At 31.7% G+C, this 26,342-nt stretch overlaps 1 long non-coding RNA gene across 2 annotated transcripts in view; it reads right to left on the reverse strand.

Annotated features, from left to right (window-relative positions):
- LOC127718156 (uncharacterized) overlaps nt 1–20,144 on the reverse strand; it is a 36,512-nt gene extending 16,368 nt beyond the window's left edge. The window contains exon 1 of one of the 2 annotated variants that reach the window (XR_007989590.1): nt 20,063–20,144. This is a non-coding gene — a long non-coding RNA (uncharacterized LOC127718156). Of the gene's footprint in view, nt 1–18,650; nt 18,702–20,062 lie in introns of those variants that run through there. The other variant, XR_007989591.1, reaches the window with a different exon arrangement.
- Nucleotides 20,145–26,342: the final 6,198 nt, after the last annotated feature.

The raw sequence follows: 26,342 nt of genomic DNA on the forward strand, positions 1-26,342 counted from the left end.
CATCCATTTATGATAAAATACATTGTAAATGATAAGTAATTGAAGACCTATTGGTGACCTTCTGCTGTTGTCTGTTCTATGGTCGGGTTGTTGTCTCTTTGACATATTCCCCATTCCCATTCTCAATTTTATACATATTAAATTAGGAGATAAGGTATGAATGCCAACGAGACGGCTATCCTTGTGCAGTGGATTTAAGCAACTATCAGTGTAAGAATGGCATTCAACAATGAGCAAAGCCCCATCTGTTCTATCATCTTTATTTACCCAACATGTGAAACATTGCTGACTGAAAAGAAATTATCTCCCTGTATGTATTTAGTTTCATACATTTGTCTCCTGCATTTTGTAATTTGTAGAATATGTTTAATTTCCTCCTCTGCTGAAAAGTTATTTTTGTGTAGTTATCATTCTTATTCATTTTTCAAATAACTCCCCTACTCCACCATTCACCTATCCCCTTTATCCACCCCATCTACCTATTCCCTACTCCACCCAACCCTCATTTAAGTACACAGCAAGGTTTGGTTGTATCTGTTGTGTTTTTAATATGGATGATATGTATCGGCTGTATGGTGTGTTCCTGTTAATTCCATTGTATCAATATATATGTTACAGTACAAATTGAAATACACTAGAATCCAGAATCCCCCAAGTACAAATTTGAAATCAAATATCTATCATTATGATTCATTTCTATCAACTACAATATTTGAAATTACTAATCAGAGATTAAGGACAACTCCAAAATTGATGATCTTTAATATATACTTGTATATTAGTTTGATCCGTTTTTTTAATAATACATATATCATGTATATATACATTTAAGTTTTGCTGGAAAGTTAAAGTACATCATCTGAACTTGTGGTACTGTGAATTTTGAACAAGAATGAAAAATTATGGTATAATTACCAGTGAGACAGCACTCTAGCAATAAAAATAAGAAGATTTCGTATAATAACCAGAGAGACAGTATTCCACAAAAAAAAAAAATATTTGGTATAAAGCCATGATAGCCAGTGAAACAGAACTCCAACAATAAAAATAAACATTTTCTACAATAACCAGTGAGGAAGTATTCCACCAAAAACAATTATGTGGTATATGGCCATGATAGCCAGTGAGACAGCACGCCAGCAATAAAAGTAAACATTTTGTATATTAACCAGTGAGGCAGTATTTCCCCAAAAACAATTATGTGGTATATAGCCATGATAGCCAGTGAGACAGCACTCCAGCAATAAAAATAAGATGATTTTGTATATTAACCAGTGAGACAGTATTCCACCAACAAAGAAAAATCCCTATGTGGTATATAGCCAGTGAGACAGCAGTCCACCAATTTGTGCGAAGAGGATTCTAAATCCTAATGAATTTCAATTAGTACTGTAGCATACTGTATCTCCAGTACTTGCAACCGCTTTTAAAATGAGTTTATTGAATTATGGCCAAAAACCCCTTATAAGTAATGGTTTTAAGATTAATGTAAATGATGAACATGACTATTTTTTGGACACATTGACAAAGGGTTGAAGGGAAGGGAAATAATAATGTACAACATTATCATATTAATTTCAGTTATTTTATTTTTCAATTGGAGGCCAGAAATGACCATTTATACTTTTGTATCTGTGTATTCAGAGCATCTTAATTTCTCATTAATTTACTTTAAACTTATTCCTGTTTGAAAAAAAACTGGTGTTTTAATTTTTTTTTAATTTCTTTTTTTACAAATTTAAAATTATATTATATGGTAATAATGTCAGCATTCCTTAAGTCTAAATATTAAATTTTGCAATAAAGACTAGTACTTTAAATGTCTCTTATCTGCTTATCTAAACTATGCACTCATAGTTCATAAAGTTAAAACGAAATGTTTTTTACATACTCTAATATTTGATATAGCATGCATACTTGTACAAATGTATTAGGTCATTTTCTGGTGTTCACTTAAGATTGCTACTTAAACAAAGCCCTTTATTTTACTTTCTTATCGTATACACTTTTCAGGTGTATTCAGGGTAAGCATAGTTATTAGTTAATTTTTTATATTTTTTCACAAATTATGAGTAATTTAGATTTAGTTTGTGTTCAAGTACCAGAGAAACATAATGTTCTGGTGCTTGGACATAGTTTTGTTGCTCGTTTGGGAAATGATGTTTCTAAGATTTCTTCTTTAAGACCTGATTTTGACCTTGATCAGGCTGTAGTTCACTGTCTTGGTTTCAGGGGGGTGTTATCAGTGTCTTATTGAAGATCTGTCAGGGAGACTTCACAGCAAACTCCATAGTTTTCGTCCAGAAATGGTGATACTACAGATTGGTGGCAACGATATTGATAAAGCAAAAGATTATCATCCACAGTTGTACATGGAGTCTGTGAAGCATTTCATCACAAAGCTCCAGACCGTATACCAGGTACAAAAAGTTGTTCTGTGCGAGATTTTTCCTCGTCTTAAAGTCCGGGAAACTGATGTTGACTTTTATAATGAGGAAAAAGATAAGTTGAATAGGGAGTCGGATGCTCACTATTCAGTTAGGCATGCATCACCTGGTGTTGTGTTTTGGTACCACAGGGGTGGTATAACAAGTTCAGAGGGTTATTTTAGTAAGCGTGATGGTGTTCATCTGAATGATGAAGGTACTAAACGTTTTTATTTTAGTACCAGAAGGGCTATTGGAAGTATTTACCCAGAATGGTAGTTCAATAGTCCTTCAAGTTTGGAATTTAAAGAAGTTCTTACTGTCTGCATGTGCCTAACTAAGTACCTGGGTTCTTCTGTTACGAAGTTTTCATCTGTCATATGTCTATTTTCCTTGACCTCGTAAGGATAACTATATTTGGTATATATATATAGGTTCCTTTCAATATGTACATGTCTATATTTGATGTATTGAATGATTGACAAGGTTTAGTTGTTTTGGTTTGATCTATCTCTCAGATCTATACTATTTCAGCATTAGGGCTACTATATTTGGTGTATTTCAGCATTAATTTTTAGGGCTTCTATATTTGGTGTATTGAATGATTAGGGCTCCTATATTTGGTGTATTGAATGATAAGGGCTACTATATTTGGTGTATTGAATGATTAGGGCTACTATATTGGGTGTATTGAATGATTAGGGCTACTATATTTGGTGTATTGAATGATTAGGGCTACTATATTTGGTGTATTGAATGATTAGGGCTACTATATTTGGTGTATTGAATGATTAGGGCTACTATATTTGGTGTATTGAATGATTAGGGCTACTATATTTGGTGTATTGAATGATTAGGGCTACTATATTTGGTGTATTGAATGATTAGGGCTACTATATTTGGTGTATTGAATGATTGTAAGGTAAATTGACAAGGTTTAGCTGTTGTGGTTTGATCCAGCTCTCGGATCTATACTATTTCAGCAATAGGGCTACTATATTTGGTATATTGAATGATTGTAAGGTGTGAGTTTCCGTTTGGCAGGTTTCATCCCAATGTGACTTTAAACTTGTAGGGTTCATTGTTCAATGTTTTGTTTTTGTTGTTTTGTCTCTTTCTTGTATATTACATTTGGTGTATTAAATGACGAAGGAATACATGTATGTCTGGCAGGTTTCATACATCCTTGACTTTTTTCATGGTTCATTGGTCAATGATAATTTTTCACTGATTTGTCAGTTTATCAGATACTGTTTAACTATATTTGGTGTATGGAATGATTTACAGCTCTGGAGCTTTGTGATGAAATGCCTTGTGATGAGGTGTAAATTACAAAAAACATACATTTGTTCAATTTTTCAATTAATTTTAGCCCCTTCTACCAAATTCTTATTTCCAATAAATATTGAATAATGAAATATTTATATTTAAAGAACAAAAAAAAATCATTTTACATGGAAATTTAACTTTTGTGTCCGTTTCTTAACACCTTGCAAAGGAAAAGTTTAGGTCACCTTTAAATGATTTTAAGTTAATTAATTCATTTTTAAAACCCCTTTCATATTATAATAGGTAAAGGTCATTTCACTTTCCATAAATAATCCAACAAATTTTAAAGAAAGACATCCCTGAATTTGATATATATAGGAAACAAATGAGATATTTTTTTTCTTATATAAATGAAGTTATCTAATTTTCTTTATTTTTTTTAAGTTGTCTATTTAAATCATTTTATTTCCGTTTTTAAGTTACTTGAGAAATACATGAAATATGGGTTGGTTAATCTAGAAGAAAAATTATTAAAATTTTTACTATTTAAAAGTAAATCACTTTAAACTGCCATACAACTTCATGGAGGGTGGTAGATCATTGTCTACAATGTTTTTCATGTTGTTGGGAACAGTTTAAAAACATTTCATTTTGTTGAATGATTTTTTTTATTGCTAATTTAATAATTATAATTAGGTATTTATGGGTTATTTGAAACTTATGACTGACGAACATTTGAAGAAATATATGGAATAGATGGAACTTTGTTGTTATTAAATGTAGTGAAATGAAAAGGAACTTGAAATAAAAGGTATCGTCCTGAACATGCATGAAATATTTGCCACTGGACGTAAAGCAAACAACAATCAATCAATAAATAAAATGTACAACTTCATGGAGAGTGGTAGATCATTGTCTACAATGTTTTTCATGTTGTTGGTAAAACATTTGAATTTCGTTGAGGCTGAAATATTCTGTGTTATGGTATTACTAAGTCCGTCATTGACTTCTTTTGTGTGTAATCTCAATAATTTTAGGGAATACGAAACAGTTACAGGGGTGGTAATGTAATCGCTTACAAAAAAAAAATTTGGCAACATTTGGAAAACAATTATTTTAAGAAAACTTGAGAAGAGAAGACGTTCAAATTTTATTTTATATTATTTTGTAATTATCTTTTAAAACAAGAAGTGTTGGTATGTTAGCAAAGATTAGAAATGTCCAAGAAACCAGAAATTCTAGTCATGTGCAAAATTAATACTCCATTTATCTCCAAAAATTAGCACATGAAGCTTTATTTTTTCATTTCAAATTTGAATTGACTGAAGGGAAAAAAAGCTTGTATTCAAACTTTCATCAAAATATCAGTGAGGGTTTAAAACTGTATAGTATGCCCTTTAAGTGTTTCTGTACCAATTTAAGCTAAATATATATTGGAATTTTTAACTCTTAATGTTTTTGATTTAGGAATAAAAATTGACCATTTTAGTGGATTTAAAGATGCTAATAAAATTCAAGCACAATTTTAAAAATTCATATTGCTCTTTCATAGCTTTTTTAATGTTTAAGAAAGTTCTTTTGCTTAAATTTTTTTGGGAAAGAGTGTTACTAATGATTTTGCTGAAGGAAAGAAAAATCCAGTAAAGAGCTTATTTGTAAGAGATTTGTTAAATGTAATTTTACTCCTTAATTCCAATCAATTTATCAAAAGTACATTTTTTTCTCCTTATTGCAATGGCTGTATTATGCTCCTTTGATAAAACATTGTTATCTTTTGGCTATGGAGGGGGTTGTAGATTAATAGTTATTGTATTTGAAGATTGAGTGTTAAAAATATTGCAGATTATGAAATCATTATTTTACATTAATTTTTAACTAAAATTCCCAATATCCCTTTTCATGAATGAACAGTAACATAATGATGATTTCATTTACAATTCTTTAATTTATGTATCAGAGAAGTGGCAATGAAATCACATTTGGTTATTTAAATCACTTTTCATGTTGGTTTTTTGTCCCAAAGTGTTCCAGGCGATACAAAGGCATGCTGTTTCCAGCAGGGTAAACAAGTTTGTGATGAGGTCAGTTAAGTTGTTAAAGTTGATAAGGTCTTCTGTTAAAGTTTGGGTAATGTCAGTTTTAAGGAATTAAATGATATGCGCTATACCCCATTTTCATGGATCTTATTTTTACTTTTTCTCTGAGTTGTGGTCTGTTGATTTTGGGAAAAAAGGACAAAAGATACTAGGGGAACATTAGAACTCATAAGTCATTGTAAGTCAAAGATAAACTGATGAATCTTGATAAAAAGTAAAGGATCTAAAGGCATACAAAACACAACATAGAAAACTATACACTATGAACCCACATGAACTCCACCAAAAAATTGCGGTGATCTCCGGTGCTCTGGAAGGATAATTAAGCAGATCCTGCTCCACATGTTTATAGCTTTGTTAAAATCTTAAGTTTGTGGGGAAGTCAATAATATTGTTTGCAGTTGTATTAGCCCAGCACATTCAGTTTTTCATTGAAGATATTTTGGCCTTGTCCACACATTCCTGGTCTGTTTACTTGTCAACATTTGCTGAATTTATGTGTTTAAGTTCATGATAATGTCTGGTTTTAGAAGGAACCACTTACTATAAATAAAAATGGTAAATGATATTTGGATCTTTGAATATTAGTTTGATGAATAGTATGTTTAAATTTCAATATTTGTATGTTACTATAAAAAGAATAGGCGAGACATTTCTCTATACGTCAACAGCTTATGTACTGTTAATTGGTAGTCTATACAAGTCACTTCAGTCAAATCCAACATGCAAGGTACATGGTTTTAAATTAGATAAAATGGATGAATAAAGATGGAGAAATAGTTTACTTAAATAAGGACAAGTGGTATGATAGTGATTATGACTTTAGACCAATGTTTAAATGATGTGGATGTACAATGTAAGCAACTATAGTTCACCTTCAATTATGAGTGAAACCCATACTGACAGTTCGGCATACAAAAAATAAAACATCAATTTATTTACCAATTCAAACAATCTGTGTCCTTACTTGGAACAGACACATAAAAAGTATGGCAAGTTAAATGTTTTAAATCCTCAACACCTGGAGAGTCGTGATTTGCTGAACTTTACAGATTGCCTGATTGGTACCAAGCACAAAAACAAGTTACAAAACCCGAGTCATTACGCATAATATAGATATAAGAAGAGGTGGTATGATTGCCAATGAGACAACTCTCAATTCAAGTCATAATTTGTAAAAGTAAACCATTATATGTCAAAGACTTAACTGATTTTAATAACCAAAGTTTGAACATTGACACATTTTCAGGTTATAATATTTTGTAAGTCCATTTAAGTTTTCTTTTGAGGTGAATGTGCTTACTAATTTTATCCTTCTGAATACAGGGTATTCCTAATATAGTGTAGATTAGCATTTAGTTTTTCCTTTGCTGAAGCCATATAACATAGAGTTCTTGTGTATTCCTCTTACTTGTAGATTTAATACTATAGTACTTGTTTATTTTGTTGCCAGTAAACCACACAACATAGTATTGCTTATGCTATTTTCCTATTACTCTTTTAACAGAATAGTTGCTTATTCAATTTGCATGTAAATTATAACAAAGTATTTGCTTATTCCTGTTGCATACTAATTTTTATACGCCCGTTTACGGGACGGATTATGGTATACCGTTGTCCGTCTGTCCGTCCGTCTGTCCGTCCGTCGTCAACATGTCAGACATTAACTCAAAAATGCTTTAACCAATTTGCATAAAATTTTGGTGAATTGTTTATATCTATTGACGTGAGCTCCCTTTCGTTTTTTATAAATTTAAGATTTTACGTTTCCGAGTTATGGGGTTTTATTCATTAAAAAAAGGGGGATTTTCCAGTTTTCTGACAATAACTCAAGAATGCTTTCACCAACTTGCAAGAAATTGTGGTGAATTATTTATATATATTGACATGAGCTCCCTTTCAATTTTTATATATTTTAGATTTTACGTTTTCGAGTTACAGGGTTTTAATCATAAAAAAAGGGGGATTTTCCAGTTTTCAGATAAAAAATCAAAACTGCTTTCAACAGTTCTATGAAACTTTTGTGAATTGTTTATATCTATTGATGTAAGCTCCATTTAGAATTTTATTAATTTTTCATTTATCATTTCTGAGTTATGGGGTTTTATTCATTAAAAAAGGGGGGGTTTTCCAGTTTTCCGACAATAACTTCAGCAGTTCTTATGAAACTTTGGTGAATTTTTTATATCTATTGATGTAAGCTCCATTTAGAATTTTATAAATTTTTCATTTATCATTTCTAAATTATGGGGTTTTATTCATGAAAAAAGGTGGGATTTTCCAGTTTTCGGACAATAACTCAAAAATGCTGTCAGCAATTCTCATGAAACTTTGGTGAATTGTTTAAATCTATTGATGTAAGCTCCCTTTAGATTTTCATAAATTTCTAATTTGACATTGAGAATTAATTGAACTTTATTTGTTTATAGTCTGACAACAGATTTACTAAGTATTGCGCAACAGCACAGTGTATTGCACAACAGCAAGAAATCTTTAATTGAATATAAATTAAATTCATATAACTAATTTCAAGTTCTTTGACTACATTCATTCAGAAACCTATAATATGTCAAATATTTAATTACAATCCAAATTCAGACCTGTATCAAGCTTGAATATTGTGTCCATTTTTGCCCCAACTGTTCAGGGTTGGACCTCTGCGGGCGTATCCAGCTGCGCTCAGCGAAGCAGTTTATTTAACAGAGTTCTTGTCTATTAACATAGAGAATTACTTTTGCATGTAATTGTATTAGAAAATGAATATCACATAATTTAAGTGAAGTCATTGGTAAGTGACTATGAGTTATCATAATACCCCCTGTTGTGACAGGATATATTTATTCTGGTTAATGACTGGCTGTATATTTAGTTGCACATCAAATACATGTACATGTACAAGTTGCTCCCTTTTTATTTTTTTATCTTTTTTTCTTATTAATTTATTCAAACCTATTTCATTTCATGTATACTGCGAGGATGCTGGAGAGGTGTAAGGAAAACAGATATTTATGAGTTTATTTTTTTACTTATTTCTTAGTTCGGTTAACTTTTAGTTATTTCATGATTTATTGCTTTGCTTTGTTTTTGTTTTTTTATTTTCCTGTAAGAACAGTATTGAATATCAACATAATTTGGTTTAAATTTAAAATTGCAGTACAGTTCATTTATATGTGTACCTTTTATTAAATTATAATGCAAAAACATTTAATATATATTTCCCAAAAAGCATAAACATATAGTATAAACTTTTAACAGATCCCTTTTTTTATATTCATAATTCAATTAAAAATTAAAAGAAATCTGCTTTTGCTAAAACTTTGTAGAACTTTTTAATTTTAATTTAAGAAAAAATATCACAAACTTCTTTTGGCATTCATGTAAATTGTATAATACCATATTGCATTTCAGATTTTTCTTTAGTTTTAATTTTTACTTTGTTCTTCATGTTTTAAATCCATTTCTGGCTTTTGGATGTTTGAATGTCTCTTGATTTAAAGCCAGCAGTAGAACTTGTACATCTGATATAATTTCTAATCTAAAAAGATGATATAATTAAAATGTTAATATTCTGTTCACATCAAATAATGTTTTATTGCTTGGATATCAATATTCACAATTGTCAAGGAAATATTGTCTACATTTTCAATTTGTACATAGATTGGATAAAATTGTAAAAAAAGTTCTTTTCTAAATGTAACACGAGTTCTGCTGATGAATCAACAACCGAATTGGATATAAATCCTTTCTATTGTTGGATCGCTAGAGGGCGCTGCAAGGGTACTGCAGTGTATCCACCAATAAAACCGGTGGGCGTGTTTATTTCTATCTTTTTTATTTTATTTTAAGTGAAATACATACTCTGACCCTAACTAGTTTTTTGTATATCAATTTTTTGGTTTGAAATCATTTATTCATTGTTGGCCAAAATTCAACAATTATTAATTTTAAGGTTCTAGTTTCATCTGAATTTTTTTATTTAAATTTTTACCTTAGAAAAAAGGCTATCATGTCATAAAATGTAACCTTTTCTTCGCAGGTCATTTAAAAAAACCTGATAGTTTGCTATTTACATACTGTCTAGAAATAATTTTATGAGCAGCATTCAACCACAGAATCTCTAGCATATTTGTTAATTCTCCCCATTTGACAATTAAATTTAATGAATACATTATTTGCTAGCCTTTGCATGTTTGAAAATTTAATTGTCTGGAGTTTAGGGAAGTTCCTCACAAAGCAATTTCTCTCTTATAAGATTTATAAATTTGGAAGTTTTTATAACCCTGGAAGTACATGAACAAATGCAATATTCAATCATTTCAAATCTATTTTTGTGTAATCAAAATTTAAATGGATATTAATTATTGACTAACGATTTAAGGAAACAACGAAATATTTTAAACTGTAATCATGCATTACTCAGATTGCTGTTCAGTTTTGCTGAATACAACTTGCACTTCCTTCGTTGCGTGGACCTAGTTATCTCCCTTTGATCTCCGCTTCGCCACGAATAAGCTGACACAATTGCGTATCCGGGGAATTTATGATCTATAATTAATATATAAGATCCAGAAAATGGTTTTACTTCATATTTTATACCCCTCCATACGTTACCAAACCCATTTAAGAAATGATTTTGGATTTTCCGTAGACCTACGCAAATTTTACAAAAAAAATTTCAACTTCCATCGTTGTTTTAGAATACTTTTATAACACCTTTCATAAATAAGTATACATAATAATGAAGCTTATTCACTCAAGATTTGGACCCTACAAGTTTTATTTATGTACGAGTTACAATTAGACGATACGAGTTAAAAAACAAATAGGTGTACACGTTCACAAGAAAACGGTAAACTCTGACCTTTTATCACGTGACCAATGTCTTGAACTTAGACGCCATTTAATCGTTAATCGTTCAACTGGAATCACTTTTCCCCGCAGGTTATTGCGGCCAGCTCAGAAAGTTTTTGACAAAAATGACAGCGAGTTTATCAATAAAGCTAACGTATTTATCAGTATTATTAAGCTGAATAAGTTAAAAAGTATGTCGGGTTGAGATTGTCTGGCATCGGTTGTGATATTATGAACCAAAGTTGAGATCGTCTGTCAAATAAAACTGTCAACTTTCGAAGTGTCGGATACAATCGTCAAAATTTATAATATTTTCGTATAGTGGTTTTCAAATGGAAAGTCTAGCGCTGAAGATTTAAACTCTAGCGCTGGAGATGCAAAATCTAATGCAGAAGATATAAAGCCTATCGCTGTCGATATAAAGTCAAGCTACATACGTATAAAGTGAGTCCGGCGCAGGTGATGTAAAGTCAAGCTCTGTAGATCTAAACTTTCAGAGCTGTAGAAGCAAAGCTCTACCGCTGGAGAAGTCGTCCACTATTACTGTCCGCTGGAGAAGTCGGTCACTATTACTGTCCGCTGGACTACATCGCTGGGTTTTACATCTCCATGACTGGACTTTAGAACTACAGAGCTAGGCACATCTCCATCGCTTGACGTTGCTTCTCCAGTACTAAACTTTACTTCTTTGACGCTGGACTTTACATACCCAGCGCTTGACTTTATGTAACAATACACAGTTAGGGAAAAAAATTGACAATCATATAAGTTGTAACCACTCCCTTTCTTTCTACATGTAACTAATAAGGCTTACTGTTAATGTCATGTATATGCATATGTATGAAAACAGCATCTTCAATAGGTTAAAATGGTGAAATGTAATCTCTTTTAAGTGTAACCATTGCAACAATCTGCATTTATTTGATACAAAGTATTGCAAAAAGGGGATGAAAATGTCAGTCACAAATGTCCCCAAAATTTGGTCCAAATTAAAATTTCAATCCATTTGAGTGATACCTTTTCTGAAACCATTGATATTTATGTATCAAGATGTCAAATAAAAAACATATGCATTTTGCCTCATTTTTCGATAAAATTGAATTGACAATTTCGAGCGCAAAAAGTTTATCAATAAAACACTTTAATAATGTCTGGACATATAACCGGTACTAATGTGAAAAACGGACTGTCAAACAGAAAATGGCAAATAAAACATGCAAAAAACAATTTTGATGTTCATATGAACCCCCTCCGAAGGCTTTATCATTCTTCAGCTATCTAATAATCAATCGAATTGCGCAATAACTTTCAAAGTTGAAAAATTAACAAGGGCCAAAATGCTTAACCAAAGTCCTAACTGCGTACTGCCACCTTATGTCTACAGCGCTCGACTTGATATATATAGTGCTAGACTTTTAACTTCTCTTATGTATGCCACATCATTCTCTCAATTTTTGCCCAGTTTGTGTACTAAAATAATAATAAGACGCACACCATGCACTATTCTTGGTCCCAAATCATATTCACGTTAATGTTTTCACTTTCAAACATCTATGGGGGAGGCGAGATCAATATACCGTTATTTACACATCAGACCGTACTGGTTATCGGAATTTTGGATACAACAAACCAGATATTTCATATCTGAGAAACAGGTAATATATGCCCTCAATTTTAAGAATTCATTTCATACATTTTTGTATTATTCAAAATTATCAGTCAAAATGTGTTCTACAAGGATCACAAGTCCTTCACCTTTCATTTGATATATAATACATAGTTTGATATTTACACCTATGCGTAGGAACTACTTTGTTTTAAATATGGACTACTTTCCAGTATGTTCTCTTTGACCAGGCCGGATAAGGTGGTGTAACATCTTACAAAGTCTATCCGAATTAATTTTGCAAAGAATTCCGCTAAAGCCGGTGCTAGAGGCCGTCTCAATCTTGCTGTGAGGTGAGAGTTGTTTTGCCTCGTGTTGAAGACCTTACTGTGACTTTGAGCTGAAGAACAGCAATAAAAGTGATGTTCCTTTGCTTTTTGTGTTTTTTCTGTGCATGTATGGATTTTGTGTCATGGATAGATACCCCATATCCTTTGTTTTTCTAATTCACATCTTGAGCGCCATATTTTTCATCTTGTGCACTAGACTTTACTTCTCCAGCACTGGACATTATATCTTTAGGTATAGACTTTAAATCTTTACTCAGCGCTAGACTTTCCATCTCGTTTTTTAGACTTTAAAAATCACTCCTCTTTGGTATCTGTATTAGATGAACAGGGCTCGATCATACAAAACTAGAAACAAGTTAAAATGACAACAACTATACAGAAGGTTCGTGAATTTTGACGGTCGTATCAGATTGACAATTTGCTAGTTGAAAGTTTTATTCTACAGAAGCTCTCAACATTGTTCCAGAATATGACAACCTATACCAGACGATCTCAACCTTACATAATTCATAACACATTAAGCTTAATAAAGTCATATTTGTAAAGAAATAGGAATAACTGTTATTATACGTTTATAATGAGTAAAAAAAACACTAATATACTGATAAATACGTTAGATTTATTGATGAACTCACTGTCATTTTGTCAAAAACTCTCTGAGCTGGCTGCACTAACCTGCGGGTAAAAAGTGATTCCGATGTCATTTTAAATTATATTGGTCCGAGTAATAAACGAGACAAGCTCTTATTTAGTTATCTATTGCATGACATTCTACTATTTAACAAAATATTCACAGGTTAACAATAAATTGACAAAAAGTCGACCTACCCTATCTATATTTTAGATATTTTATACAAGTAAAGCTCAACAGGAAGTGCCAGAAAACTTTTTTCTCGTCAACCATATGGTTGAGATGAGATGGTTTACCAGGCTGGTATGATGGTTTAAAATATAAATTGCCTTTCGCATTTTAATCAAGGGACATTTTTTGTACTTCAAAATTAGTTAAGTGAAAGGAAATATCCTGAGGCTAAGATTATTGTTAATCATGTTCATTGCTAGAACAACATATCATATGTCAGTCGTGTCAATAAATTTTTAATGTCTTTATTTTTCAGATTTTTTTAAGTATGCATGTAAAAAAATAATTTAATGAACTAAAAACAAATAAAGATTACATTACACAATATAATGATTGAAAAAGTATGAATGGATGTTATATATTTTTTTTCAAAACATTAAATGTTTATAAAGTATTTAAAAAGAGTACCAAGTGCATACTAGATGCAGGAAAAAATTACAATTAACAGGTGCATGATGTGTGAAAACATCAGAAAAAACAAAAATGTTTAAAATGTCCCAGCAAATATCTAAATGTAATTGAAAGTAAATGAAATGTAATTCATAATTACATGGCAAAAAGGCAATGTAATTAATTACTTTCAATTACATGTAATTGAAATTATGCTCAATTACACATTACATTGAATTACTTTCAAATTTGTAATCAGCTAATTACAATTACATTTTTAATTACCCCGAGGTCTGGTAACTATAAAGGTGACTGAAATGGGATTACGCCAATGAGACAGCAATCGAAAGAAACAAATAAACATTAGACAGCTAGAGGTCAACATATGATCTTTAACAGATATCTATACAAATTCTAACATTTATAAATAAATCAAACAAACATCAAAAGATTTGCCATCAATACCAAATTATCCAAATAAAAATATTACATTTGGACAACCACTGACGGAATTACAAGCTCATGAATATGTTGTGGGTTATAACTAAGTTTTATTTTAAGATCTAAACCCTTCCAGTCTCGGTCAGTGGATTAACAAATTGAACATAAATGAATAAACGCACATAATCTTTAAATAATTGTATATTATTATGATAGATTGATTGATTTGTTGGTTGGTTAGTTGACTGATTAAACACATTGGACCGGGCCTCTAGGAACAAGCGAAACACATACTGACATAGGGAGATCCCTCATCCCCTATTAAACACATGGAACCGACAACTGCATGATTGATTGATTGATTGATTGATTGATTGATTGATTGATTGATTGGTTAGTTGGTTGATTGATTGATTGAGCAAAAGTTTGTATGACATTCTCTCTGTGCGAGGCATCGGACTTAACGTCCATATTCTGACCGAATGTGGCTGCGTAGTTATCTATCCCGCACAGCCAAATAGACGCCTTGGCTGTCCAATTAAAAAGGTATCCTAGCATCTTCCTTTTATTAATTTTCTCTATTTTCTACGCGTCTACGGACTTCATGTTTTATTTGTTTGTTGTGTGTGCATTTTGTTTGAATTTGTAGGAAAACTGTGTAACATTTTGTCTAGGAAGTTTCACGTTCTATATTTGGATGAAGAATGTTTTATTCTAAATTTTAGTCACGTGATGCTCGAATATATATGTCTGGAGTTAAGGGGAGACCGCTGAACAAACCACATGGGTATTGATAAAAGTAACACGATAACTAGTATTGATTTTATTTTTTACAGGTAATTGATGTCTGATCAAGCATGCGTTTTTGTACACATTATACGTGAGTACAGATTTGTATTTTGATGCATGTTTAGAAATTTGATTGTAGGTTTTCACAAATATTTACGAACTTGGGAGCGATTTCTTTGTCATTGATTTTAATTTTTCAATCTATGTCAGGTCGTCAAGTGGACCGCACATGTATTTATAGTGCTAACAGGAATATAATGTCTTCATTCATTTTACAGGTAAACTATTGTCTAATCGCTGATCACGAGTTTTCATTCATTGCATGCACACACAAAAAATTATGCTGTTGTTATAGTACTTAAACAAAACGTTAATCGATAAATTTCAGAAAATTCATGAATTGGAGCAAATTTTTGCAAGGATGGATTTCTATTTCAGAAATTAGTACATTTTTACAGTAAAATGTACGGGACTGAAGGCGATTTTCATTCATAGAAAGGGGAAAAGGGGGGGATCAGTGATGGACCTTGGTTGATTAATTAGGATAACATGCATGTATACATCATGATAGCTGCAAAGTTTGAAGCTATAATTAAATAATTTTTTTTCATTTTACCATTTCAGTGCCATTGAACCCCCAAGAAAATGACGCGTTACATTTCGACAAAAATTTTCCAGTTATAAGTTGCGACTAACATTTTGGTTACATTTTTTGTCGATATCTATAGCTAAGTAAAAGTGATATGAAGTGAATGTCAAAATTTAGAACATGACCTTGACCTTTGACCTTTGACCTTGTCCTCATTTTCTATGTGAGGAGCAAAAGACCTCAAATAAAAAGACTCTAGGTTTATACCGCCTACGGTTTATGAATTACAAAAACATAACGACAAATCTAATTGGTAAAAGTAGATAACTCCTAGAAGATGTCACTCAATCGCTTCGATCAAAATCAGCCAAAAATTCCTGAGAATGTAACGAACAAATAGTGAAAAAAAAATGTTGTTATCTTTTTTGGTTACGGAGGAGATACACGAACAAGAAAACAGTGTTTTGGGAAATAAAGCTAAAAATAAAAAGTCTGCGACTAAACAGGGTCAATTTTAAAAGCGCAATAACTGTTCGATATTATATGCAAAATATATAAGCGACATCTTGCGAAACCGGGAGCATGTCATAAACACTGCACGAACAATAAGCAAAAGAAATAAGGACACACTTAAAGGCATATGTATTACTCCACAATTTCCAGACGATATGCGTTAAAACAGAAAAAGGCTGATACAAAAACAAAAGGAGTATAAGGATATAGACGTAGACACTAAAAAAAAGGAAACATTCTATTTTTCAGTAAAAGTGGAACTATATATGTGAGAAAAGTGTCAACACCAAAAGCAATTGAAATTTTTGATGCTAACCTGTCTAAGTTTGGTCTATTTGAACAAACTAGTACCAATGAAGTTAACGACAATTGTCGCACTTATTGTGTCACCACAACATATGCAGAAGTTTGTGAAGCTGCCCGACAAATAATGCAGGGCCCAGTATCAGCATGCACATACAACACATTGGTTTATAGATTTACGGACAAAGACGGATATACACACGATGGGTACGATGACGACCGAGACTACGGAAATGGATCAAGAATACTTGACTATCAAGAAGAAATAAATGCATCCATAATTGCTATAATCTCCTCACGTACACCGCCACCTGTTACAGCAAATATAAGTTCAAGAAAAAAACAATATTATCTTGGAGGGAGTAAAACCGGTTCCCCGCAAAAGTAGAAAATAGAATTTTATACCAATAAACTGGTGTCTGAACTCATTTTGTTAGCAAGGTTAGGTAATACACATGTAGTAAAGCATGCTGAATGCTATTTTTTCATGTTTATAATTTGTTATATATTGTATATTTAGTTTCGTGTATTCTTTTTTCAAAGTCTATTAACTATTTTCAAAGAATCTTGATGTTGACCATACAAGAGGGTGGACATAATTAAGAGAATGTCACAGGTTGTACTGTAGTTTTATCTACAAATGACCGAAATAATGTTCATTTGAAGTTTGTGGATTTATAAATTGGCTAACACTTGATAGATAGTAGTGAAATTAATAAATAATATTTAAACTCCAAATTATGACCATTTATGGTCTGTAGGTTTTTTTTAAAGGACGGCTTTCCTGTTGGAAATTGCGCCCTATATGTTCCTAATTTTACTGAAGAAAAAACTACATAATGTTTGTTTTGGTTTTTTTTTTGCATTGGTTGTGAGTTTTTATGATTATTTATTGTGTCGCTTATTTGTGTTTATTTTTTGTTATTATCAGATTTAACTAATTTATTTCTTAAATGTGAATAAGACTTAAGTTTGATCAGTTGCCCCAGCCAGTGGTCCCGTGGGAATCGTGTAAACGCACTATCCCACGGAAGATACTAACCATGATAAAGTAGGTTAATTGCACCCTGGACCCAGGCATTCACATGTGCTCTGACTGATGATCAGTCAAGCAGAAAACATGTCTCTGTCTAATTCCCGAAATGCAAAAACTGTTTCATGATATACCCCCCAAAACAAATCCAAATTGTATAAAGATAATAAATAAATAAATATATAATAAATAAAAAAAACTATTAACTTGATATTTTAGAAAACGGGATCTTATACTTCTAAATTAATTTACAAGGATTCCAGTATGAATTGTACATGCTTGTTTGTCCATTCAGTACAAACGATGTACTTTGCGCTGACGCCACTGTTTAACAAGCTACGTACACGACAAACTTATTAGATCTTTAACATAATTTCATACCCTGTATATCACGACTACCATGTCAGGGGGCGACCACTGGTTTGCACCGCTAATCTACTTGTCTATATCTAATGCGAATGACTTGTTATGAATTGATATTGAATATTCAAAAAGTGTTATAGATTTAGCAGCTTATTTTCGAAAAATGAGTTGAATGACTAATTGTTCTGTAGTCGTACGTAAATGGTAAATGCTTGATCGTAGGCAAATTGCTTTGTTACGATTTAAATTATGCAGTAAAGGCAGCTAATATGATATTTTGATGTAGGAGGATATTAAATGATAAAAAGTCTTTAACAAATAAAAGTATTCATTAACAAATATAATGATTTTTTCCACGATTTTTTTCATTCGTGTCTAATATATACAAGTATACCCATATACTCTGAATATTTCTTTTTGCTTTGCCTTAAAGTCTATATTTATCGCATGTATATACGAAGTTTTCTGTCTTTATCTCACAACTCAATTTTTAAAGATAATATTTTTTTTATATAATAGCAATTATTTTTTTCTAAATTAATTTTCATATAGATTATGTCTTTCGAGAAAACAAAATTTTGACTAATACGTAAGCACATACGTATTTGCCAGACAGACCTGAAAAATAAAAAAGAAGATATAATTTTAAATCGATATCCTGATTTAGAAATTTATAATTATTATAACAGCTTATGCAGAATTCTGTCAAAATACATCAACTGTGACACCTTGAACATAATGTATTTAAGATTTACCTGAGATGCCTCACCTGTTACGCCTCACCTGTTATTACTTTGTGTATTAAATTAATCACCTGGTACAATTGGCACGTTCCTGTACCCTTGACTGGGGACATGTAATCCAATAATTATCTCGTTTATTATTCAAACAGAAGGTGAACATATGTTCAACATGTAGGGCCATCATGGTCACCATAAATTTTTTGGCCGACATTCATCATGTTCATAAGAGAATGTCACGGGTCGTACTGTACATTATATGAATTCTAAATTAACATAGAACTATATCCGATACTAGATTTTGAATAATGTCACCATTTTATGCAAGCGGGATCAATATACCTGTATTTATACATCAGACCGTACTGCACTGGTTATCGGAATTTTGGATACACCAAACCAGGCACTTTATATCTGAGAACATATGAATACATTTTTCTATTAATCAAAATCATCAGTAAATTGTGTGTTCTACAAGGATCACCAGTCCTTCACCTTTCATCTGATACCTTAATTACTAAAATATATATGCTACATAGTTTAAGATTTACCCTTATGTGTAGGAGCTATTTTGTTTTAAATATGTACTACTTTCCAGTATGTTCTTTTTTGACCGGGCCCGATTAGGTGGTGTTACATCTTACAAAGTCTATCCAAATTATTTTGCAAAGAATTCCGCTCAAGCCGGTGCTAGGGGCCGTCTCAAACTTGCAGTGAGGTGAGAGTTTTTCTGCTCCGTGTTTAAGGCCTCACTGTGGCTTTGAAATGAAGAACAGCAATAAAAGCTCTGTTCCTTTGCTTTTTGTGTGTTTTTTTTTTTTTTTTTTTTTTTTTTTTTTGCTGTGCATGAACTGATTTTGTGTCAAGGACGGATACTCCACATCCCTAGTTTTTCTATTATGAAATAAAAAAAAATCAATGAAATACATGCAGCGTACATTGTGATTTTACTTTATATAACATAATTTACCTACGGTACCGGTGTGCATACCTCATGAATATATCCATCTTCCTTGTGTATTATTATAATTCCGGGAAAAAAAACCCACATTTTTCTTTGTCGACACTATATTTACAGAAATTGCATATACACTCGAGAGAATAAACATGAACTAAGTATACATCTGGTATTCTATAAAATAAATCTTCCTCATTTTCTTTTGATGGAAAGTACAACGACTTTTCCAAGCAAATGTTGGTGAGCAAAAATGTTTATATCAATTGATTGACAATAGTAAGTGCAATTTTTTACGTTTTGCACATCTATAAAAATCCAACCGTATATGCAAAATAAACACGATAAAGTATAAATTCAGTGATAACAAATGTAATCCATGCTTCTATAAAAAAAACGATACAAATGTGCCATTAAATAACTGTCCCATATTCGTACGTCGACAAGAAAAGGTAAACAAAATTTACGAAAAGATTGTCTGCGTACCTCTACACGTGTACTTTAATCCGTAATTTGGTCAGCTATAGTAAAGGACTATCATATACTCAGTGTAACATGGTAGATATGTTTAATGACTTCACATAAAAAAGTACAACATACAGATACAGCTAATAACCCAATACAATATAAGACCAATACATGACATCCACCCTTTTTTGAAAAGTGTTCTATGTAAGTTTGCTATTCAACTCAAATTAAATTAAATTAAATTACATTTCATTCTTTTAAGAATAAAGTCTGTTTCAATGTATGCAATATAGATAAAGTTCTACTGGATTTCACTATTAAAGTTTGAATTGTCACATCTTAATCATTGTTAATAAAGTTCTAAAGGATTTCACTTATGGTATAAATTGTCACTTCTTAAATCTTTATGTTTTTGTTGCGTAAATTGTTTCCTTTAAAACAATGTTAAAATAAATAATACTGATCATCAATTATTAGAATAAATATTTTTGTTATTGTTTTTTTAAACATGTCTATTTTTCAAGATAAAACATAACTATTCTACTGAGTATTGAATAAAATAAATTACTAAATCTACTGACTAGAATTACTAAATAATATGACAAAAAAAAAATTTCAGAACTTTCACTTATTTGACATTTTTATATCTTAGATTTTCACTTGAAATCTTATTTTTTCACTTGATATCTTAGATTTTTTCACTTGATATCTTAGATTCTCACTTTCTTCACAACATTATTGATATTTCTCTTTCTATAAATTTGATTATATTTTAGATGCACATATTTTTGCTATTTTGGTTTTGTATATTTTCCATAAAAGAATGCTATTATTTTAGCTATTTTCTATACATAAATTTCCTTTCCTCCTGAATTTACACTGATTGAATTGCATACATAATCATTAAATTTGATCGGCACTTTAACGGATTTTCCTGATCTTGTGCTGCAAGTTGGTTCAACGGATTTCCCTTCTATTTGAGATTCCCGATTTTGAACGGGTTTGTTTACTTCTGTTGGTTGTTTGAAATTTTCAGTGATAGGATCATTTCGGATTTCTTGTTGAGGTGTATTAACATCCCAAAAAGTCTGTTCAATTTGACTTTCTGGTTGAAAAGTTGCTTTTGTTGTTTTAAGATGTTTACGGTTTCTTCTTAGGCGGTTTCCTCCAAGAGTTTCAACTATATAGGATCTAGGTGTTTCATGTTTTCGGATAACCTTTCCTGGTGTTAACTGGTTGTTGTGTTGAATCATAACTGTTTCGTTGTGTTTAAGTTATCGAAACGGTTTTCCACTGTGTTTGTTGACATAATATTCCTGAGTTTGTTGTTTTTTGTTATATAGTTTTTTAACTTTTTGTTCATTTACAAAAGTTGGTTTCAACAGTGGCGCAGATGTTGGAAGACTCGATTTTAAACGTCGTCCAATGTGCAATTGTGCTGGTGATAGTTCGATTTCTTCTAACGGTGTGCTCCTGTAATTCAACATGGCTTTGTATGGATCTTTGCTCTTCTTGATGAGATTTTTCACTGTTTGTACAAATTTTTCTGCTTGTCCATTTGCTTGTGGATAATGTGGACTAGTTGTCGTATGGACAAATCCATATTATTTTGCAAACTGTGCAAATTCTTTGCTAGCGAATTGCGGGCCATTGTCTGTGATCAACTGATCAATGTATCCAAATCTAGATGTTTGCCTTTTTTAAGTAGCAAATGTATTTGATGAACTTAATTCATCCGATTTATTGATTTCTGGCCATTTTGAATAATAATCAACTGTTAGCAAATAATGTTCTTCTTTGAATTGAAACAAGTCAGTTCTAGTTTAGATGAAGGTCTATCTGGAAGCTTTGAAGTTATCATAGGTTCCTTGTTGTTAGTTTTCTTGTTGTTCACAGCGCAGGTTTCACATTTGTCTACAATGTTTTGTATAATGGACATCATTCCAGGCCAATACATGAACTCTGTGGCTCTGATTTAGTTTTCTGGAATTATAAGCTTTAGTCCTTTGTATATAAGATTATCAATGCATTGTTTTTTTAACTGTTCACATTTCTCAGGTGATATAGGAAGATGAGAGTTTAACTGAATCCCATTAATTTCTATATCTGGAACCAATTTTTCTACTGTTTCTTGTAAGTACATTCTTGACAATGCATCTGATACATACATATATTTTCCTGGCTTATATCTAACAATAATGTCATATTTCTGAAGTTGTAATACACATCTTTGTATTCTTGGCGGTGCCTTATTCAGTGGTTTACTGAATATATTTTCTAGTGGCTTATGATCACTTTTTACCTCCACATGTCTACCGTATACATAATGATGGAACTTTTGGCATCCAAAAACAATAAGTCTCTTTCTCAATTTGAGCATATCTTTGCTGAGTTGGAGTTAGTGCTCTTGATGCATAGGCAATAGGCTTGTCATTTTGGAGTAACACGGAACCTAAGCCTTTTGATCTTGCATCGCCATTCAGTGTTAGTGGCTGTTTTGGATCATAGTAGGATAGAATAGGCACATTTGTGGCCATGTCTTTGAGTTTATCCTAACTAGTGTCTTGTTCTTTTCCCAACATCACATATTCATGATATTCTTTTCTTCTAAAAGTACTCTCAATGGAGCACCGACATTTGACATATTAGAAAGAAATTTACTAAGATAAGTTATAAAACCCAGAAATGTTTGTAATTCTTTCTTGTTTTCTGTTTTTTTCATCTTCTGGACTGTACGTACCTTTTCGTGGTCCGGTTTCAACCCATCTTTACTGATAATGTGTCCAACATATTCAACTTCATTTTTTCTGAATCGACATTTCAATTTACTAAGTTTTAAATTGCATTGTCTTGCTCGATATAAAACTTGTATCAGTCTCTCACCATGTTCGTGGATTGTAGATCCCCAAATGAGTATATCATCTACGATTACTCCTGCTCCTTCAATATTTTCCATGATTTCAGTCATCACTTTTTGAAATATTTCCAGAATTAACTTTATTCCAAACGGAGCTCTCAGGAAGCGATACCTTACAAACGGTTTATTAAAACATGTCAGTTTGCTGCTGTCTTCATCTAATTTGAGATGCCAAAATCCTGACGTTGCATCAATTTTACTTAATACTTTAGCATTCGGGATATTTGCTACTGCTTCTTCTACCGTCTTCATAGGGTAGTGTTTCCTACTAATCGCTTTATTTAAGTCCTTCAGGTCAATGCGTATTCTTAAATCTCTATTTGACTTAACTACAATTACCATACTATTGACCCATGCAATTACAATTACTCCTAGTTTCAACATTTGGTCTAGTTCAGTTTTGATTCTACCTTTTAGTGAAACTGGAACCTTCCTTGGTGGATGTACCACAGGGGTACTACTATCGTCTACATGTATTTTATGTATACCGGGTAAACATCCAAGTCCAGTAAATAAATCTGAATATTTTGCTTCTAGTGTATACACTCTTTTGATTAAGCCTACTTCTAAGCATGTCGCAGCTCTTAATACTGTTTGCGATTTTGTATTAGCAACATAAAACTCTACATCATGTTTCTGATTTTTCAGTGCAATTAGTAAAGTTATTCTGCCATCACATTCTATATTGTGCCCAGAAAATGATTTCAGTCTTTTATCTGGTTTGCTTAATAAACTATTTGTCTACAAACGTCTAAAATCTGAACGGTTTAGAACATTACACCTTTCACCAGTGTCAAGTTGAAAGTCAATGCTGATATTTTCATGTGTCACTTTTATTTTTTTCATTGTAGAGTGCACCAACATATAAAGTGTCTGAGTCACTTGTGTCATAGTAGTTAAAACATTCTTCTCTGTCTATCTCATGTACTTTTTTCTTTTCTGGTTTTGCACATTTTAGCAAAAAGATCTTTTTTTCGCACTTTTTACATTGTTTATCTTTGGCTGTGCAATAACTTCCTGCGTTATAATCATAACCACACCTCTGACATTCATGTACTCTTTGCTTTGTTCTGTTTATATTTAGATCTAGCACCTTGTTCATACTAAGTATTTGTGTGGATAACTGTTTTTTGATGTTTGTTTTGAGTATATTTTCTTTCTGTTTATACTGTTGACATTTGGGTCTTCCCTAATATTCATTGTTTGTATTTGTCTTTGAGACAACTCATAAATTCTTGCTATATCAAAGGCTTTTCTAATGTAAGTTCAGACCCTTCATTTATTAATTTGTCTTTAAATGTTGATTATTTTGTTCCCAAAACTATCCTGTTTCTGACCATTCTATCAGGGTTTTCGTACTGGCAATCTTTGACCAAAACCTTTAGATCTGTTACAAATTCGTCACAAGTTTCAGTTGTTTTTTGAAGTCTACATTGAATTTATAGCTTGAGAAAACTTGGTTTGATTTGGGTTTTACATAGGTCTCAAAGTTTTCCTAGTATTTTTTCAAGTTTTTTCTGGTCATCAGCGGTCACATCCCATGTACTGTAAACATTTCTGCCCTTCTCGCCTACCCATATAATTAGATATGCACATTTGTCATCTCCCTGCTTCTTTTTTAACGACCCTTGGAACATAAATTCGCAATGCGTTTGAATGATTTCCAGGTCCCTGGGAGATACCCACTGTCCCAGTTCATACAGGGTGTTCTACCGTTTATACCGTCTGCCATTTCACATCGATAAGTTCATTTGATATTTTTCCGTTGAAAGGGGAGGGTGGCGTACACCCACCACGCCTAATCTGAATCCGCCACTGACTTTTACATTTTCATTTCTTTATCAAGAATTGAACGACATTTGTATATTTTATTAGCACACCGTGCTGCACGTTGAAAGGGTGAGAAATAGATAAAAAAAAATAGAACACCGAAAGAGTGGAGAAATAAGGAATTTCTTTTTTAAAACACAACATTTTTCTTTAACAATTTATCCTAAAAAGGTTGAAAATGTGGAATAAAATTTTTGTTAGAAAATCTTTAAAAAGTATTATTTACCTCCTTTTAAAACTTACTACTTTAGAAAAATTTAAATATTAAATCTTCTTTGATGCGTAAAACAACAAATACTTGTATCATAACGTGTCAAGCATTTATTTTTTGACTATCAAGGATCATGTAACAAACAGTTGCAGAAATAATATGTAATCAAGCTATTTTCAGTTTCATTTTATGCTCATTTCATGGTATTCATTATGAATATTTATGAACTTTGAATAACTCATTTTTAAGTTCAGGATTCTCCATTGTCATTCATTGTAATGAAAAAAAAATTAATCATTTAAGAGATAAAAAACATTTTTATATTGAGACAAAAGTTAACAAAAATCTAGTCTTCACAGAGAAATAAAAATTTATAATGGAGAAATTAAAAAAAAAGATCACATAAATATATCCCATTATGCTTTCATTGCTATCACACTGACAAATATTATCAGAAAAAAGGAAGGGACTTCTATTAATTTTGAATTCGGTTGGGAAATTTTAGCTAGTTAGAACTTATAATAAGTAATGGAATAAATAAGCTTGCCTAGACGAAGTGAGAACTGAACATAACCCATCTTGTCGAAAACAGGATGAAATGAATAATCTACCCAAAATAAAGAACTATTGTGTACGAAATCGAAGGTAAATTTTCGCACGGCTTTGCCGGCCCCCAAAAATGAGCTTGCATAGAAACCGATAAACATGAATGACTATTGTGAAGCTTACCGGCGATAACAGTCGGCCGCTTACTATTCATGAGGCCAACCTGCAATAATATTCATGAGCCTGCGATAATATTCATGAGATAACCTGGGCTCGATGAAGTGTTGTAAGAAAATATCGATTATAAGGATAAAAGGATGTTTGCTGATTATATTTGGTATTGCTATAAATAAAAATAAATTCTGAACTCAACGGGTGTCTTCTTGGATGTCTGCATTTACTTATTCAATTATAAGAAGGGAACGCTTATGTAAACCAATAATTACAAATATTTTTCGGTAAATTATAAAAAAAATGCCAATTGAAACATCAATCAATAGCCTTTTATATTTAAGAATTAAACTGAACCAAATATACAATCTACAGATGTTTCTTAATAAAGACACATTCCATATAAAATTACAAAATGGTTCTTATTAAATTCTCTTACATGCCGACGTGACATTTTTTACTGGTTTTAAATCACTTTCAGAATTATACAGTACTCATATTATATTCAATCGTTTTCGACCATATGTAACAGTTTAGACTAAAGATAAAACCAGGTATCCCCACCCTATGCTGACAAAGTCGTACGGGTTTAGGGCATAGGTACTATGAGCCACTTTAGTGGT

Source organism: Mytilus californianus, unplaced genomic scaffold (genome assembly GCF_021869535.1).
Source record: "Mytilus californianus isolate M0D057914Y unplaced genomic scaffold, xbMytCali1.0.p SCAF_10, whole genome shotgun sequence".
NCBI classification, from domain to species: domain Eukaryota; kingdom Metazoa; phylum Mollusca; class Bivalvia; order Mytilida; family Mytilidae; genus Mytilus; species Mytilus californianus.